Source organism: Pelophylax lessonae, assembly GCF_965119305.1.
Source record: "Pelophylax lessonae genome assembly, chromosome: 4".
Taxonomy (NCBI): Eukaryota; Metazoa; Chordata; class Amphibia; order Anura; family Ranidae; genus Pelophylax; species Pelophylax lessonae.
The window spans coordinates 209,869,131-209,888,795 of NC_138771.1; positions in this window are offsets into that span (position 1 = coordinate 209,869,131).

The window sequence follows — 19,665 nt, forward strand, 5'->3', positions numbered from 1 at the left end:
TCTTTCTCTAACCTCTCCCTTTCCTGTGGTATAGTGATGTCGCGAACCTAAAATTCGCCGTTCGCGAACGGCGAACGCGAACATCTGCAAATGTTTGCGAACCGGCGAACCGGGCAAACCGCCATAGACTTCAATAGGCAGGCGAATTTTAAAACACACAGGGACTCTTTCTGGCCACAATAGTGATGGAAAAGTTGTTTCAAGGGGACTAACACCTGGACTGTGGCATGCCGGAGAGGGATCACGCAAAAAAAAGTTCTTAAAAATTATAATTTTTTGATAGAGAGCCAATTATTGGAAAAATTAAAAAAAAATAAAAATAAAAAATTTCTTTGGATTTAGCATCTGAGGGGTCTAAAAAGTGTACCTGTCAAGTTTCAGCTCTGTAGCATGTCCAGAACCCCTAAAAAACAGCATTTTTCTTATATTTTCAGGAATACGGCTTCTCTGCGGCTGGCTTTTTCTCTTGCAGGCATTTAGCGGGCATTTTTTTAGGCAGGCATGTCATTTTTTGTATTTAGTGTCTGGAGGGTCTAAAAAGTGTACCTGTCAAGTTTCAGCTCTGTAGCATGTCCAGAACCCCTAAAAAACAGCATTTTTCTTATATTTTCAGGAATACGGCTTCTCTGCGGCTGGCTTTTTCTCTTGCAGGCATTTAGCGGGCATTTTTTTAGGCAGGCATGTCATTTTTTGTATTTAGTGTCTGGGGGGTCTAAAAAGTGTACCTGTCAAGTTTCAGCTCTGTAGCATGTCCAGAACCCCTAAAAAACAGCATTTTTCTTATATTTTCAGGAATACGGCTTCTCTGCGGCTGGCTTTTTCTCTTGCAGGCATTTAGCGGGCATTTTTTTAGGCAGGCATGTCATTTTTTGTATTTAGTGTCTGGGGGGTCTAAAAAGTGTACCTGTCAAGTTTCAGCTCTGTAGCATGTCCAGAACCCCTAAAAAACAGCATTTTTCTGATATTTTCAGGAATATGGCTTCTCTGCGGCTGGCTTTTTTTCTTGCAGGCATTTATCGGGCATTTTTTTAGGCAGGCATGTCATTTTTTGTATTTAGTGTCTGGGGGGTCTAAAAAGTGTACCTGTCAAGTTTCAGCTCTGTAGTATGTCCAGAACCCCAAAAAAACAGCATTTTTCTTATAATTTTTAGTAGAAAACTAATGCAGTGTCTTTCCAGCTGTCTTTTTTTCTTTCTGGCAAGCTGAAATATGATATGCCTATCAGTTGAGCTATGACACAGACAACACTGCACACATGGGGAAATATGTAAAACAAAAAACAGGAAAAGGAAATTAGGTGACGGTCACAAAACATGATATTGTGATTGGCCAAATAAAAAGTCGCCTCGCGATGAGGTCGCGCCAAAGTCGCGCTAAGTCGCGCCAAAGTCGCACTGGAAGCGACGCTACTTTAGTGGTAGCGGCAGTGTAAACCAGCACTAAAACATCCAGTGTGTGAATACGATCAGGTATGATGTTTTATCGGTCAAGTAGTGTAAGGGTTACGCCCGTCGCCCGCTTCACAGTGACAGACCAAACTCTGACAGACCAAACTCCCCGTTTAACAGTCAGTCAGTCCATTTGCACAACCGCAAACTCCCCATTTGCACAAGGTTGGATACCAGCTAGCCATGTCCCGTTCCTTGTCCTCACTGACATCATTGAAGGTCTCTTCCTCCACCCAGCCACGTACAACACCAAGGGTCCCCGAAAGGTGACAACAAGCCCCCTGGGACGCCTGCTGTGGCTGGTATTCCACCTCCTCAAAGCCAACATCCTCCTCTGACTTCTCTTCTTCAGACTCCTCTCTCTGCGTTGCCACAGGTCCAGCAATTGACAACGACAAGGCTGCTTCTGGTGGTGATGGGGACCACAACTCTTCCGCTTCATGCTCATCTACAGCCTGATCCAGTACTCTTCGCAGGGCACGCTCCAGAAAAAACGCATATGGGATGAGGTCGATGCTGTTGCCTTGGGTTCGACTGACCACCAGGGTTGTCACCTCCGCAAAAGGACGCATGAGCCTACAGCCATTGTTCATGAGCATTCAGTAACGCGGCCAAAAAATGAATGTTTTTTCTATGAAAAATTATCCTGCGGATCGCTTTTGGTCTGTTCACAATGAAGCAACGACCTTATCATCTGGGGTGTGCCAACACAATCCTAGAGGTGATCGCTTCATTGTGATGCGCAAGCCCCTTCACCACGACAAGGTAACGATCACGAAGGGGAATTGACACATGTATGTGCCTTTTTTTTTGTTTTTTGTTTTTTTGCAGCCACAGTGTAGCACCAGAGGCCAGAAAAATTAGGCATGTACACATGCATGAAAAAGCAGGTATTGTTGCAGCCGCTGCAGCGGCCTGAAAAATTGAGGTTTTAAGGCAGAAAGTGCACTAAATAATTGCGGCTTGAACCGTAGTTGGTGGCGGAGACGTCACGTAAGTCATCCGGCATGCAGAGAATGATTATATACAGCAGCGTGTGGACCATTTTTAGGCCAAGGCATCTCAGTCATCACCAGGCCTTTTTTAGTCAAATGCATCCCCCACTGTCAGTCCCTTCGGGATCCATGCCTCATTCATCTTAATAAACGTGAGGTAATCAAGACTTTTTTGACCTAGGCGACTTCTCTTCTCAGTGACAATACCTCCTGCTGTGCTGAAGGTCCTTTCTGACAGCACACTTGAAGCGGGGCAGGCCAGAAGTTCAATGGCAAATTGGGATAGCTCAGGCCACAGGTCAAGCCTGCACACCCAGTAGTCAAGGGGTTCATCGCTCCTCAGAGTGTCGATATCTGCAGTTAAGGCAAGGTAGTCTGCTACCTGTCGGTCAAGTCGTTCTCTGAGGGTGGACCCCGAAGGGCTGTGGCGATGCATAGGACTAAAAAAGCTCCGCATGTCCTCCATCAACAAGACGTCTGTAAAGCGTCCTGTCCTTGCCGGCGTGGTTGTGGTGGTAGGAGGAGGATTACTTTCACCTCTTCCCCTGTTGGATTCCCGTTGTGCTGTGACATCACCCTTATATGCTGTGTAAAGCATACTTTTTAACTTATTTTGTAGCTGCTGCATCCTTTGCGACTGCCGGTAATTGGGTAACATATCACAGACTTTCTGCTTATACCGGGGGTCTAGTAGTGTGGCCACCCAGTACAGGTCGTTCTCCTTCAGCCTTTTTATACGAGGGTCCCTCAACAGGCATGACAGCATGAAAGACCCCATTTGCACAAGGTTGGATGCCGAGCTACTCATGTCCAATTCCTCGTCCTCACTGATGTCATTGAAGGTGTGTTCTTCCCCCCAGCCACGTACAACACCACGGGTACCAGATAGGTGACAACGAGCACCCTGGGATGCCTGCTGTGGTTGGTGTTCCTCCTCCTCAAAGCCACATTCCTCCTCTGACTCCTCTTCCTCACACTCCTCTTCCAGTGTTGCCGCAGGTCCAGCAATCGATGGTAAGGCTGTTTCTGGTGGTGGTGATGGTGACCACAACTCTTCCTCTTCACGCTCATCTACGGCCTGATCCAGCACTCTTCGCAGGGCACGCTCCAGGAAAAAAACATATGGGATGATGTCGCTGATGGTGCCTTCGGTGCGACTCACTAGGTTTGTCACCTCCTTAAAAGGACGCATGAGCCTACAGGCATTGCGCATGAGCGTCCAGTAATGTGGCAAAAAAATACCCAGCTCCGCAGAGGCTGTCCTAGCACCCCGGTCATACAAATACTCGTTGACCGCTTTTTCTTGTTGGAGTAGGCGGTCGAACATTAGCAGTGTTGAATTCCAACGTGTCGGGCTGTCGCAAATCAAGCGCCTCACTGGCATGTTGTTTCGCCGCTGAATATCTGCAAAGTGCGCCATGGCCGTGTAGGAACGCCTGAAATGGCCACACACCTTCCTGGCCTGCTTGAGGACGTCCTGTAAGCCTGGGTACTTCTGCACAAAACGTTGCACAATCAGATTCAACACATGTGCCATGCACGGCACATGTGTCAACTTGCCCAAATTCAATGCCGCCAACAAATTGCTGCCGTTGTCACACACCACTTTGCCGATCTCCAGTTGGTGCGGGGTCAGCCACTTATCCACCTGTGCGTTCAGGGCGGACAGTAGTGCTGGTCCGGTGTGACTCTCTGCTTTCAGGCAAGTCAACCCCAAGACAGCGTGACACTGTCGTATCCGGCATGTGGAATAGCCCCTGGGGAGCTGGGGGGGTGCAGTTGGTGTGGAGCAAGACGCAACAGCAGAAGAGGACTCAGCCGAGGAGGTTAGCAAAGAGGATGGAGTAGGAGGAGTAGAGGAGGTGGCAGCAGGCCTGCATGCAAGTCGTGGCGGTGTCACCAACTCCTCTGCAGCAGAGCCACGCATTCCATGCTTGGCAGCCGCCAGCAGGTTTACCCAATGCGCAGTGTAAGTTATATACCTGCCCTGACCGTGCTTTGCAGACCAGCTATCAGTGGTCAGATGGACCCTTGCCCCAACACTGTGTGCCAGACGGGACATGATTTCCTTTTCCACAATAGAGTACAGGTTGGGGATTGCCTTTTGTGAAAAATAATTTCGGCCGGGTACCTTCCACTGCGGTGTCCCAATAGCGACAAATTTTTTGAAGGCCTCAGACTCCACCAGCTTGTATGGTAAAAGCTGGCGGGCTAAGAGTTCCGACAAGCCAGCTGTCAGACGCCGGGCAAGGGGGTGACTCTGTGAGATTGGCTTCTTACGCTCAAACATTTCCTTCACAGACACCTGACTGTGGGCAGGTGACGAGCAGGAACTGCTGAAGGTGAGAGGCGGAGGGGCGGGTTGTTGATAGGGGGCATGGAGGACAGCAGTGGTTGACGTGGCTGAAGATGCTGGACCAGGAGGAGGATGGTGGCTTTCAGTTTGTGTGCTGCTTTTACTCATGTGTTGATCCCATAGGCGTTTGTGATGTGAGATCATGTGCCTTCGCAAAGCAGTTGTACCTAGGTGGGTGTTGGACTTCCCACGACTCAGTTTCTTTTGGCACAGGTTACAAATGGCATCGCTGATATCAGAGGCAGACACACAAAAAAATGCCACACTGCTGAGCTTTGCAAGGACGGCATTCTGGTGGTGGCAACAGCTTGCGTTGATTGGCGTGCTGTCTGGCTGACCCCGGGTGCCGAATCTACATGCTGTCTGACTGCGCCACTAGCTCCTTGCGATGACCTCCTCCCCCTGCTTCCAACTTGTCTCCTCCTCCTCTCTGTCTCCCCATCTGAACTTTCCCCCTCTTCTTCTGCTCTTCGAGCAGGCACCCAGGTGACATCCACAGACACATCGTCATCATCAGCCGCTTCACTTGACAACTCAGCAAAGGCAGCAGCAGCAGGTACAACATCATCATCATCATCATCACAATGTACGTCCATGTGTATAATGCTGCCTGACTGAGACATATCCCCGTTATCTACATCCTCTGGCACTAATAGTTGCGCATCACTTATTTCTTCCAACTGATGTGAAAATAACTCCTCTGATGGATCAAGTGAAGCGGCTGTGGTGCTAGTGTTGGTGGTGGTGCCGGCGGGCTGGCGAGTGGTAAATTGAGAGGTGCCCGAAGCTGAGCTGGAGGAGGATGGTACATTAAGGTTCCGAGCGGAAGCTGTAGATGATTGGGTGTCCTGTGTAAGCCAGTCAACTATGGCCTCAGAATTTTTTGAGTTCAGGGTCTGTGGTGACCTCTGAACACTGGGCATTATTCTAGGGCCTAAGGAAATCACAGCACCACGACCACGACGGCCCTTGCGGGGTGGCCTGCCTCTGCCTGTCATTTTTTTTAATGTGTTGTTACTGTTGTACTATGAGTGCAAGCTGCTGTGCCACCTTATATATCAGTGGTGGGTGGGCAGTGGCACAGTACACTCTCTGTGGACCTGACAGCAGTCACTGGCACCCAGGCAACTGCAATTTAAAAAATATATATATTTTTTTTTTACTTTGCAAGCTGCTGTGCCACCTTATATATCAGTGGTGGGTGGGCAGTGGCACAGTACACTCTCTGTGGACCTGACAGCAGTCACTGGCACCCAGGCAACTGCAATTTAAAAAATATATATATATTTTTTTTACTTTGCAAGCTGCTGTGCCACCTTATATATCAGTGGTGGGTGGGCAGTGGCACAGTACACTCTCTGTGGACCTGACAGCAGTCACTGGCACCCAGGCAACTGCAATTTAAAAAAATATATATATTTTTTTACTTTGCAAGCTGCTGTGCCACCTTATATATCAGTGGTGGGTGGGCAGTGGCACAGTACACTCTCTGTGGACCTGACAGCAGTCACTGGCACCCAGGCAACTGCAATTTAAAAAAAATATATATATTTTTTTACTTTGCAAGCTGCTGTGCCACCTTATATATCAGTGGTGGGTGGGCACACAGTGGCACTGCAGTGGGCACAGTACACTCTGTGGACCTGACAGTCACTGGCAGCCCAGGCAACTGCAATAATAAAAAATATTTTTTTTTTCAATTTATTGCAACAAGATGCTGTGCCACCGTATATATATCAGTGGTGGGCAGTGCACTGCAGTGGGTACAGTGCACTCTGTGGACCTGACACAGCACTCACTGCAATTATGACAGAGGAAAAAAAAAATATTTTTTAAAATGCCAGGTACTGTGCCACCGAAATGAGTGTGGTGTACAGTCTGTGGTAGGTCTTTGGCCTCTCACACACAGCGGGCAGGCAACTGCAGTGTACAATAGATATATATATATATATATATATATATATATATATATATATATATATATAGGAAAAACTCTATTACCAGTTACCAGCCCTTAAAAGGGCTTTTGGGGACGCTAAATATATATATATGTATATATATAAATAAAAATAAAAAAAAACCTCAATTACCAGCCCTTAAAAGGGCTTTTGGGGACACTAGATAGATAGGTATATATATATATAAGAAGAAACAACTCAATTACCAGCCCTTAAAAGGGCTTTTGGGGACGCTAGAAATATATATATATATATATATATATATATATATATATATATATAAAAATTACACAAATACCAGCCCTTAGAAGGGCTTTTTGGGGTGCTGTCCTTACAGCAGTAGTGGACCAAGAACACTGCAAGACCAGGAACACTGACTAACTGTCCCTAGCTTAACAGCAGCAGCAGCAGCAGCAGCTCTCTCCCTACTCTCACTACACACACTGCTTCAGAATGATCTAAGATGGATGCTGCCCTTGCTTATTTATAGGAGGTGGGAGGGTGTGGGAGGGAGGTATGCTGATTGGCTGGAAATGTGTCTGCTGACTGTGAGGTTCAGGGTCAAAGTTTGCCTCAATGATGTATTATGGGGGGCGGACCGAACATCGCATATGTTCGCCCGCAGCGGCGAACGCGAACATGCGAAGTTCGCCGGGAACTGTTCGCCGGCGAACAGTTCTATACATCTCTACTGTGGTATGCTTGAAACTCCTCTCACATCAATTCGCAGGATTGAGACTTTGGAAAGGATGTAAATGAACTCCACGACAGGGTGAACTGTCTTCACTGAGTCAGATTTTTTTCTATTTTGAGTTGTCCAAACCTCTGATTCATAGCTAATTCCAAACCTTCCAATACGATCATGCAGATTTTATCCCACAATGTACAGGGTCTTAACTCCCCGGTAAAATGACAAAAATGGTTCCAATTATATCATACCATAAAGACAGGTGTTGTTCTCCTACAGGAAACTCATTTCCCAATCTCTTACAACCCCTCCTTCATTCACCAGCGCTTCCCCAAATTTTACCTAGCTAATGCTACAAACAAGACATGTGGAGTAGCAATTTGCTTTTCCAAACATTAAAATTTTCCCCCTTCCAAAATACTAAGGGACCCAAAAGGTCGTTACCTGTTGGTAGTGGGTACCGTGGATGGGAAAATGTATACATTTTTATCCTAATACACCCCAAATAAAGGCCAAGTGGGATTTTTCGAACCCATGACAAAAACATTAAAGCCCTATTTACAGGGCATCATCATTTTTGGAGGAGACTCCAATATAGCATTTGATCTCTCTTTGGATAAATCAAGTAAGGGGACCCCAAAATCAAAATGCCCCCCCCCCAGACAAAGTCTTAAAATAGCGAAGGTTCTTCACGCCTTTGGCATGACAGATATCTGGAGGGAATTAAACCCCCATCTCAGGGACTACACACACTTCTCGGCCCCACATCACATATTTTCCAGGATTGACCATATTTTCATCAGATCTTCCTCTATTCCCCTAGCCATAACATCCAAAATTCGAGACACACCCCTATCGGACCACTCCATGCTGACACTTTCCCTCTGATGCTCTTTACGGGACGAAGGCCCATCCAAATGGCATCTTAACCTTCTTAGCGGTATTTCCGAGCTTGGCTCGGGGTTGAATTTCAGAGCCAAAAGCGGTAACCCCGAGCCACACTTGGGGTACCGCCAGAAGCATTGCTGGATCCTGTAAGCAGGGTTACTTACCTTGTAACCGGAATCCAGCGATGTGTCCCGGCAGTGTCTCGCGGGGGATCTTCCTCCCGATCGTTTCCTTCCCCCGGCTTCCGTCTCCTGCGACGTGACGTTCGCAGGGGGGTGGAACCGGCAGCAAATTCAAATGTAAAAACACACCAAACACACTGATACAATTAAAAAAAAATAAAAAATCATATTAGTTTGTCCCCCAGTGCCCTTTCCTGCAGTTTTACTGTACTTTTTATGTATATATATATACATATATATATATATATATATATATATATATATATATGTATATATATATATATATATATATATATATATATATATATATATATATATATATATATATATGTGTATATATATATATATATATATATATAAAAATATATATACATATATATGTGTGTGTATACATATATATATATATATATATATACGTATATATATATATATATACACATATACTATATATATATATATTTATATATATATATATATATATATATATATACAGTTGGTTTGGGCTGCTCATTCACAAGAATTACATGCAAAATAATGGTACCGCTTTCAGCACCTAAAATCCAAAAGAATCATACCACCAGGGAGGTTAAAGAGGCCCTCCTGAGTGACCCAATACAATGTAAAATTCTAGAAAAAGGCGTTAAGCAATATTTTACAGATAATGACAATAACAGCGTTTCACCAACAACACTTTGGGCAGCCCACAAAGCGGTGCTGAGAAGGAAACTCATTCAAATTTCTTCCCAACTGAAACGTGAATGTAGCTGAAATCCAGAAACTGAATGAGGAATTCCTTGAAATTAGGAAATGTCACAAAAGTAACACTACGCCTACTACCCAGTCTCAGCTAGATTCTGCTAAGGTGAAATTAAAACTAGCCCTGACTACAGCAGTAGAAAAGTACATTAGATGGACTGGTGTTAAATTCTACTCACAGAAGGACAAGATAGGTTCTAAATTGGCAAGCAAACTATGCCCTAGACTGCATACCTTATCCTTCCCCAAATACCGCACTTCATCAGAGAACTTGACCCAAAATCATATCCGTATCATGGAAACCTTTCAAACTTTCTATTCTAATTTGTATGGCTCACAATCCTCTCCTGCCCCACATAAATTGGAGACTTTCCTTAGGGATCTTTCTCTACCCAAAATCACATAGTCCCATAGGGAAATCCTCAATTAACCTTTCACACCAGAGGAGATATTGGAGGCCATTAAATCTCTCAGTTTTTTCAGTCATATATTATAAGAAATTTGGCCCCTCCTTATCCCCCTATATGGCTCGATTTTTAAACTCCCTTTGAGATGGAAACCCCCTGGACAATGATTTAAACTCATATATTTCCATGATTCCCAAACCGGGAAAGATGTAAGTGATGTTGGTAACTATCGTCTGATATCACTTATATTAACGACCTTAAACTTATGACGGAAATTCTTGCATCGAGACTGTCGAGCTTTATAGCTAAATATATTCACAAGGACCAGGTGGGTTCATCACTGGGAGGCAAGGCCCAGACCAAGTTAGGAGAGCCATATATATAATTTCATTGCTACACTCTAACTGGGATGGGGGCGCCCTGCAGAAAGGCTTTCTTTTTTTTTTCAGAAAATATATAATGTTTGGGTGTTCTAGTAATTTTCTGGCAAAAAAAATGCAGATTTTATGATGCATCTGAATATCTTTCAATGCCCCACTAGGCAAGTGATTAAAGACATGCTAAAATCCCTAAAATCCTCTTTGCAGTAAGATTTAACTAATATTATCACACAAATTTACTATCTGGGAGACCGCACAGATCACATAGAGAGGAAAACTGGACAATCGTTGATTCCTACATTTAGCAAATGGAGGAGCTTATGTTGCTGGAAGACAAGATTGTGGACCTAAAAGATAGATCCTGAAAATCTTTGGAGTCTCTGAATTCTTTACAGAAACTAAAGGGGGTGAATTTTATTGAAATGTTTAATTTCTCTATTGCCATTGCAATCTACACAAGATTTTATCATAGATTGAGCCCACAAAATCTAAACACTTGCCAAATAATGTGTCCAGTGATATAGTGACGCTTCCAGACTCCTACACTTGTGGTATTGTTATGTGATATATCAGCAGCAACCTCACAGCTGAGAAAAAAAAATTACAACTGTGACAAAGAACCTTGGAGAGCATTGTGTCCTTTACAAATGGTGATTTCATGCAAAAATGTTTGTTATGTATCGTACTCTGGACTTTGGCTCACTCCCATAAGAAATTAGTTTACCAAACCTCATTGTCATGGACATGCAATAGTGTCTGGTAGCTTACCTTTTCCTCATGTCTGCATTAGAGGCCAGACTCTTCCTTCTGGCTGCTTTAATCATCTCTCTTCCCTGTTTGGCTCCACCCCAGGCCATTCCAGGAAGTCTATATTAACCAGCGCACTGCAGGTCTGCTTTGCTGTTCAACAGTGCTTGTTAGTTGTGTTTCCTGTCTGCTTGATCTACCTTTCTGTGTACCGACTTTGGCTTGTCTCTGACTACTCCTGTTTGCCTGTGACCCTGACCTTTGGCCTGTCCCTTGGTTTCCGTCGTCTGCCTGTTTCCTGACCTCGGCTTACTCATCACTATCCCTTGTGTCCTGAGTGGCTGCTTCCCCTCTCTCCCTACAGAGTGTGACCCAGGGGACCCCAGGGGCCGTGACCTGGGCCAAGCTGCAGCCAAGTCCATCCTCACCACTACAGGATCTGGTGAACACCTGCTGGGTCTTAGACTCCGCGCCCTGGGGAATCTTGGGCTCACATTCCTATCCATCCGCAGCAGTCAGCTATCGGGTTCACTACCTTGCGCTGCACCCCTGCCTACAACAGGGTGCAGTTGTCACCTGGCCACAGGTGACCTGACACTCATGGTATCATTTCCTGATGTTGTTCATGTTTTCAATTTGTTTTGGTATTTTTTGATAGTTTCTAATCTTTTGGTCCAGACAGGAGTATATTGCAACATGAGAGAACTCCTTATTATTCCTATTGGATGTGTGGCAGTAGGCCCCAGCATTCCCTTTGATACTTTCATGGCTTATCCTGACAATATAGCATATGCCTAGATTTCCTATGACCAAAGAAAATTATTTTTTAAATATTATAGGTCCTGATGGTCCTTATAAATGACACCTAATGTGGAGAGAGGCACTGACACAAGGGTGTAATATCCCATGCATTTAGGAAACACATTTCCAAAATAAATTCTCTAAATGCACCCATCCCAAAGTTCCAAAAATGATTACAGTTTCTGAAGATAGGAAAAATTGGCATCCTATTAGCCTTTTATAATTAGATGTCTACTCAAATATTTCTGGACCCTGATGGAATAAATCCACATCTGCTCTGACTTCTGACTGAGTTGCAGCCTATCACTCACAAATGCAGCTCAAAGGAGATCCATTCTGTATGTCACCAAACCTGTGGCAGTGGCAAGACAGGAATATAGCAAATCCAAAGAGTGTACAAGTACACAGTACATACAGCACTCCCAGGAGAACTTGCAGAGTCCCTTGGTCCATTGGAACTTTATTTTTTCTGTAGACCATCAACAGGGTAGAGGAATGGATGAGGCAACTGGATTGATGGATGGATGGTTGAACAGGAGAAGGGACTGAGACTGGAACCTCTGCAGCTCCTGCAGAAGATCTGGGTAGGATCACCTCCATGTGGAAAAAAAACAAACAGCAGGGCGCTGAGGTCAGTATCAAATAAAAAACATTTTATTAAAATAAGTAGCAAACTTATATTGAAGTTAGCATGAATCAGCCTGGATAGGGTACACCAAGAAATTGTGATCAGTGTGAGTCTGTAGGCATCACTGAGCAAACAGAGACCGAGGATGGCAGGGAGCCAACAAGCTCAAAGTGTGGATATTAGGAGCGATGTTCTAAGCACACGAGGGTGACAGCTGTCTAACTGCCTGGTGGATGTCAGGATGTTCCTCCCCTTCCTGCCATTTTAGCTTTATAAGAACATCAATTTCCTTCACTGTGAATGCATTTGAAAAAGAGCCCCTGGAAATTCGTCATGCACACCCCCTCTCCCGACATCCACCAGGCAGTTTGACAGCTGTCACCCTCCTGTGCTTAGAGCATCGTCGCTAATATCCACACTCTGAGCTGGTTGGCTTTTAGTCATCCTCAGTCTCTGTTTGCTCAGTGATGCCTACAGACTCACACTGATCATAGCTGCTTGGTGTCCCACAGCTGTCCAACAGGTTTTCCATACTGCCATTAGTGACCTGTCACACAGTACCGCTATCAGTACCGCCATCAGTGACCTGACACACAGGGCCGCCATCAATACCACCATCAGTGACCTGTCACACAGGCCTTTGAATACCACCATCAATACCGCCATCAGTAACCTGTCACACAGGCCCCCCATCAGTACGACCATCAGTGACCTGTCACCCAGGCCCTGCATCAGTACCCCCCACCAGTACCCCATCAGTACCCCATCAGTGACCTGTCTAACAGGCCATCAGTGCCACCATCATGTCCAAAAGATTTTTTACATCTGAGGAGGCATATGCAATCCTTACTTTGTCGTATGATGAGAGCAGTGGGGAGTTCTAATCATCCAATTCTGGTTTAGAATTCGGGCCAGTAGAGAGTAGGGGATCAGAGACCAAAACAGTCCTTCCTAAAAAAATATGGAGAACAAGAAGATCAGAAGACCTGCCTACCCCCAGCAGCGCCATACACCCCTACAGCACCAACACAAATGGAGCTAGACCCCAGGAAGAGGAGCCCTAGTACCAGCACTGGAACAACAAACCAAACCTACCTTCCCAATGCCCTGGCAAAGCCCTTATGGTTGCTTAACAGCTCAGAGTAAGCTATAATCCCCCCCCCCCTCACCGGACAGCCAGGTGTGCAGCCCAACACTACAAATTTATCGCAATAAGATTATTTTTATTTGTTTTTCCCACAAGATTTGCTGCAGTATATGGTGAACCAAACGAATCTCTTTGCAGAGCAATGAATATATAATGTATGAATATATAATGTATATATTCCAACCCAAATTCATCCTACGCCATATGTTCCATTGGCGACGTCTCACACTAGAAGAGGTAAATTGTTTTTGGGCCTTACATTTAATATGGGGATTACAAGAAAATTAAGTGCATGCCTACTGGTCCACCAACCCCATCTACCACATAAAAAAAATTTTTTTGAATAACAGTCCCACGTATGGGAATTAAAGTAAAAAGCACCACGTCCCAAATATTGCATAGAAAAAGGGGGTTTGGAAAGGGCGTCTGTTGGGGACTTTTCTATTTGGGTGCCATACTAAGACGATAAATGTTTAGAAACATATAATAAAAGAATCTGATTTTTATTGAAAAACACACAATTAAAATTATGTCCACTGTATTTCATCAAAGGAATCAGTGTCACAACAAAGCTTGGTTTAGAAGCCACAAATGTTAAGATAAAGATGCACAGTTGTAATATGTTGCATTCTACACAGGGGTCGTTTTCCAGAGGAATTGTGGACCCTTTTACCAGCCGGAGGGTTGTTCTGGTTTAGCGTCTGTGTAGAGATGGTGTTGCCCAGAACTATAGCCCGACATGTTTCGCGGCATGGGCCGCTTCCTCAGGGGCAGTTGAGGGTTTTACAAGGACATCATATAATAACTAAGAGAGAAGAACACATAATACATAAGTAACATATAGATTACAATCATATACATATCATATTTTTCAGAGAAACATACAATAAAACAGTGTACTATAGATTCATTGGTCATGAATAGGAAAGTCTGGATATACCACACCTGAAGCAAAGGAAATCATTCACATAGCAAGCCTGGAAGTAGGACCGCAAGGTAGGTATGTCCCCCCCGGGGCGAGCATGGGAGCCAGCCAAGGAAAGCGGCGGTCATATAGGTAAGTCTAGATTAGGAGGAAGTATGAATAATATTAACAAGCTAGTGTGGTTGCCAATGTTTGATTATGGGTAAATTAGCCATTATATAGCTTTGTAAATAAGAACAAAAAAGTCATACCCAAGCCGCATAAGATAATATCCTGAGGGCAGGGAACGGGGTGATGAAGACCAAGTCCCTCAACAAGGAAACAGTACGCGGTCCACAACAAAGCCAATGGGAAAGGTGCTAATATGGCATCCTCCGTGGCTATAAATCAATAAAGTAATAGTACTCATAGTAAAGAATGGCCACTCATTATCATAACATTCAATTGAAAAAGATAACAGAAAAAGAGAAGAGAGACTTGAGAAGACTATATAGGAGTATGTGAACCACCATATATATCGTGGTCACACACACACATATATACCGTTGTATATGGGATATATCCATACAATAGAGAAATTTGCAGTGAGACTATAAGTAAAATAAGAAACTTGGTTCACCAAAGGAGGGAAGTAGCCTATCACCAAGAATGGAAAAAAGGGCCTGAGCAAAGAATCATACCAAGTCGGTTCAATTACATACCTAGTGCTTATCAGAACAGCGTCTCCCGTCCCTGCTGCTGCAGTGGGAGACACTGAGTCCCGCCGTTATATTGGGGAAGCTCCACCTCGGGAGCGCCATGACGTCATGACGCCACCCGAGGCTGGCGCCGTGAGTGCGTGCACAAAAAACGCGCATGCGCACTGTCCATATGGGTCAAACCAATCCGAAGGAAGGCTGCGCCATCTTGGACACACCAACCCGCCCCACAAAGGGGAGGGGCTGGGACACGGTGTCACGTACTCGCCCCGGGGGAGAAAAAACCCAAAGCAGTCCAAAACATCAGCCAAAGCCGATGACCAACCACGCTTGCCGAGCAGAGTACCGCCGTCCGGGCCGGCCAGACCTTGTTATATCACATGACCAATGATGTACAATATGTCTAGCATAGAGGTCTTTCAAAACATATTGATTGATACATTAAATATGAGTTGTTTGGAACATGACATATATAAATACATGACAGTAATGCAATTATAGGTGACAACAGTATATCGACAAACAATTGTCCCCAACACGGAGCACTGGTAGCCTAAAGGGGCACTCCAGTGCCTCGTGTGTTTAAGATTGCTTAGTATAATGGATATGGGAAGTGGACAGACAACAATTGAGATGGAGAAACAAAAGTTAGGAATAAAAAGATGGGGAAAAGGAAAATAAGGAAGGGGAATGGAAGGGGAGGTGGGGTTGGAACATTATTGAAGGTGGATGAGGGGGAAGGGGAGAAAGAAGGGGGAAAAAAAGGGGGGGGGAGAAATTGATTGGAGTATTTCCAGTGGACACAACCCATCATAGGAAGGGTTTGTAAGATTGTAAGAATGAGCCTCATTCAAGCCTGGTGAAGCAAGAGCATTGAGTTTTTCTATCCATATGGCCTCTCGCTGTAAGATTCGACGATCCCAGTCTCTACACAGACGCTAAACCAGGACAACCCTCTGGCTGGTAAAAGGGTCCACAATTCCTCTGGAAAACGACCCCTGTGTAGAATGCAACATATTACAACTGTGCATCTTTATCTTAACATTTGTGGCTTCTAAACCAAGCTTTGTTGTGACACTGATTCCTTTGATGAAATACAGTGGACATAATTTTAATTGTGTGTTTTTCAATAAAAATCAGATTCTTTTATTATATGTTTCTAAACATTTATTGTCTTAGTATGGCACCCAAATAGAAAAGTCCCCAACAGACGCCCTTTCCAAACCCCCTTTTTCCTTCCCATCTACCACATGCTAATTTATTCTGCTGTCATGTCCAGGACACGCTATGACATGAATATGCGCTTCCTACATTTTAATGACAATTTGCAGTGCCCTCCCCAAGATCCTCCCAACCACGATAAATTATATAAAATACACCTCCTAATAAATTATTTTCCTAAGTAATTTGCTGAAGTGTATGTCCCAGACCTAAATATTTATATGCACGAATCCCTTATCCCCTTTACTGGCTGGCTGCACTTTAAACAGTTTATTCCCAGTAAGCGGGCCAGGTATGCATTGAAACAAAATAAACTTTGCAATAGAACCACTAGATATGTGCATGCCTTCCGCGTATATGAAGGCAAAGACTCCCAGCTCCCTGAGTGCCCAACATATATCGGAACCAGTGGAAAAATTGTCTGGCACCTGGCATACCCCCTGTTCAAAGAAAGGATATCATATTCAGACAACTCCTACACCAGCTTGCCCCTTTTTTGTCACCTGTACTGAGAAAAAAAAACCCTGGCCTGCGGTACCTCCAGAAAAAATAGGAAGAGCTTCCCACAAAATTTTGTAACAAAAAGGCTACAATGAGGGGTAATATGTATTTCTGAGGAGTGAGGAAGTATTGGCTATGAGGTGCACGGACAAGAAAGATGTTTACAATATGTCCATCATTCACAATGACACCTTGGTGGAGATTCACAGAAGACGCGGCCCCATTGTAAAGCCTGAATGTGTCCATGATTATAATCAGTTCATGGGGGGTGTATTTAAAAAAACAGAGGCTACAACCATATTTATCAACCCGAAAGCCTCGTTACTGATATAAAAAAGTTGCATTTCATCTCTTTCATTTGGCCATGTTTAATTTGTATGTCTGCTATCAAAAGTCACCAGAAAACCAACCCAGCACCTATATTCAAATATATTGAAGATATCGTCACTGTCCTGATTTACCAGCAAGGACCCGCCCCAGAAAGCATTCGCTCTGATTCTGTGAGTGGACTTAATGAGCAAAATTTTCCCTATAACATTCCCCCCACAAAATCAGGAGGAAGACACCAAAAGAAATGTTGTTTGTGCAGCAGAGGAGGAATTTTAAGAGAGAGACTAGTTATCATATTCCCCAATGTCCCTCCCAACCTGGTCTATGCATCTGAGAATGCTTCAGGATTTATCACACATCCATAAGATATTAGTTTCTCTTATTTTAAACAGACTGCCATTTCCCCATTTCAAATACCTGTGGGGATAATTTGCCTACTACCACATTTCTATCTTCCACGTTAACTGACCTGTTTATCGATGATGCCTCTGCCTGCCATTTTAAACCACATTTTTGACTTTGATGTACACCAACCTCAGCCTGTTTACCGACTATGTGTTTGCCTGCCATTTTAAACCACGTTTCTGAAGTCCACCTGCCCCTTCCTTGGCTTGTTAATTGACCATGCTTTTTGCCTGCCACTTAGACTGATATTTTGCCCTTCTATTCTGGGCTTTCAGAATAGTGTTCTGAATAGAGAAAAACTGTTTTTCAGGGTCTGGAGGCTTCAAAGAGATTTGGGTGGGAGAAGCCTCTACCCCCGTCCCCATTCTTTCCTGAAAGAGGCCCTAAGATTGATGGTCCTTCCTGCTGCCTGAACCAGTACTTTGGCTGTGCAGACCTTATCGCTGCCTGTAATGACCCAGGACTTTAGAGACCACATCTCATGTACATGCTATCTGTTAGAAATGTGAAGGGCCTTCAAAAATTAAATAGGTTGTCAGGAAATAAGGCAAATCATTTATGCTCCTAGAACGTCTGAAGGTGACTACTTGGATGTTGGGCCTCTGTATATGACCAGGCTGTGTAAAAGTCTCACACGTGGTATTGCTATACTCAGGAGGAGTAGCAGAATGTATTTTGGGGTGAAATATTTGCTATGTAAATGCTATGCGTTAGAAATATCATATAAATTGACCACTTTGTGTAAAAAAAATACATTTTCATTTTTTTTCCACGTTATCCAAAAACTTGTGGAAAAAAAGGACATGTTCGAAAGACTCATAATGCCTCATAGAATATGGGGGTCATTTTGTGGACGTTTCCATTGTCCTGGTGCTCCAGTGCCTTCAAAAGTGTGATAGGTCGTTATGAAATTATAGCATCTCACAAAAGTGAGTACACCCCTTACATTTTTGCAAATATTTTATTATCCCCTTTTCATGTGATAACATTACAATTACACTTTTCTACAATGCAAAGTAGTGAGTGTTCAGCTTGTATAATAGTGTAAATTTGCTGTCCCCTCAAAATAACTCAACACACAGCTATTAATGTCTAACCGCTGGCAACAAAAGTGAGTACACCCCTAAGTAAAAAATGTCTAAATTGGGCCCAATTAGCCATTTTTCCTCCATGTTGTCATGTGACTTGTTAGTGTTACAAGGTCTCAGACGTTAATGGGGAGCAGGTGTGTTAAACTGACCACTGGAAGTTCAACATGGCACCTCATGGCAAAAAACTCTCTGAGGATCTGAAAAAAAAAGAATTGTTGCTCTTCATAGAGATGACCTAGGCTATAAGAAGATTGCCAAGACCCTGAAACTGAGCTACAGCATGGTGGCCAAGACCATACAGTGGTTTAACAGGACAGGCTTCACTCAGAACAGGCCTCTCCATTGCCGACCAAAGAAGTTGCGTGCACATGTTCAGCATCATATTCAGAGGTTGTCTTTGGGACATAGACATATGAGTGCTGCCAGCATTGCTGCAGAGGTTGAAGGAGTGAGGGGTCAGCCTGCCAGTACTCAGACCATACGCTGCACAATGCATCAAATTGGTCTGCATGGCTGTCATCCCAGAAGGAAGCCTATTGCTAAAGAAGCTGAGGGTAAAGGTGGTGGAATGGCCAAACATGTCTCCCCACAGATGCTCAAGACAGATTGAGCATCTGTGGGGCATCCTCAAACGGAAGGTGGAGAAGTGCAAGGTCTCTAACATCCACCAGCTCCATGATGTCATCATGGAGGAATGGAAAAGGACTCAAGTGGCAACCTGCGAAACTCTGGTGAACTCCATGCCCAAAAGGGTTAAAGCGGAGTTCCGGCCACAAAATCGACATAGTCGATTTTGGGCCATCCGCTTGCTTTTGGTCACCTGAAAAATAAATGGATAGTTGCGATTTTTTTTTGTTTACTTACCTTGTTATTGAAGAAAAATATACTCACCTTTCTTCCACTTCCTCCCTCTGCGGCCGCGTCACTTCCTCTTTGCATTGATTCCTGGGAGCTGAACGTCATCGCTCCCAGGAATCAATGCGCCTGCACCGGCCCCGCTCGTCACTTCCGGTGCGGGCGCCTCATTCCCTGCTAAACAGCTTCTGGGCATGCCCAGAAGCTGTGGAGGGATGACGCGCCCGCACCGGAAGTGACGAGCGGGGCCGGTGCAGG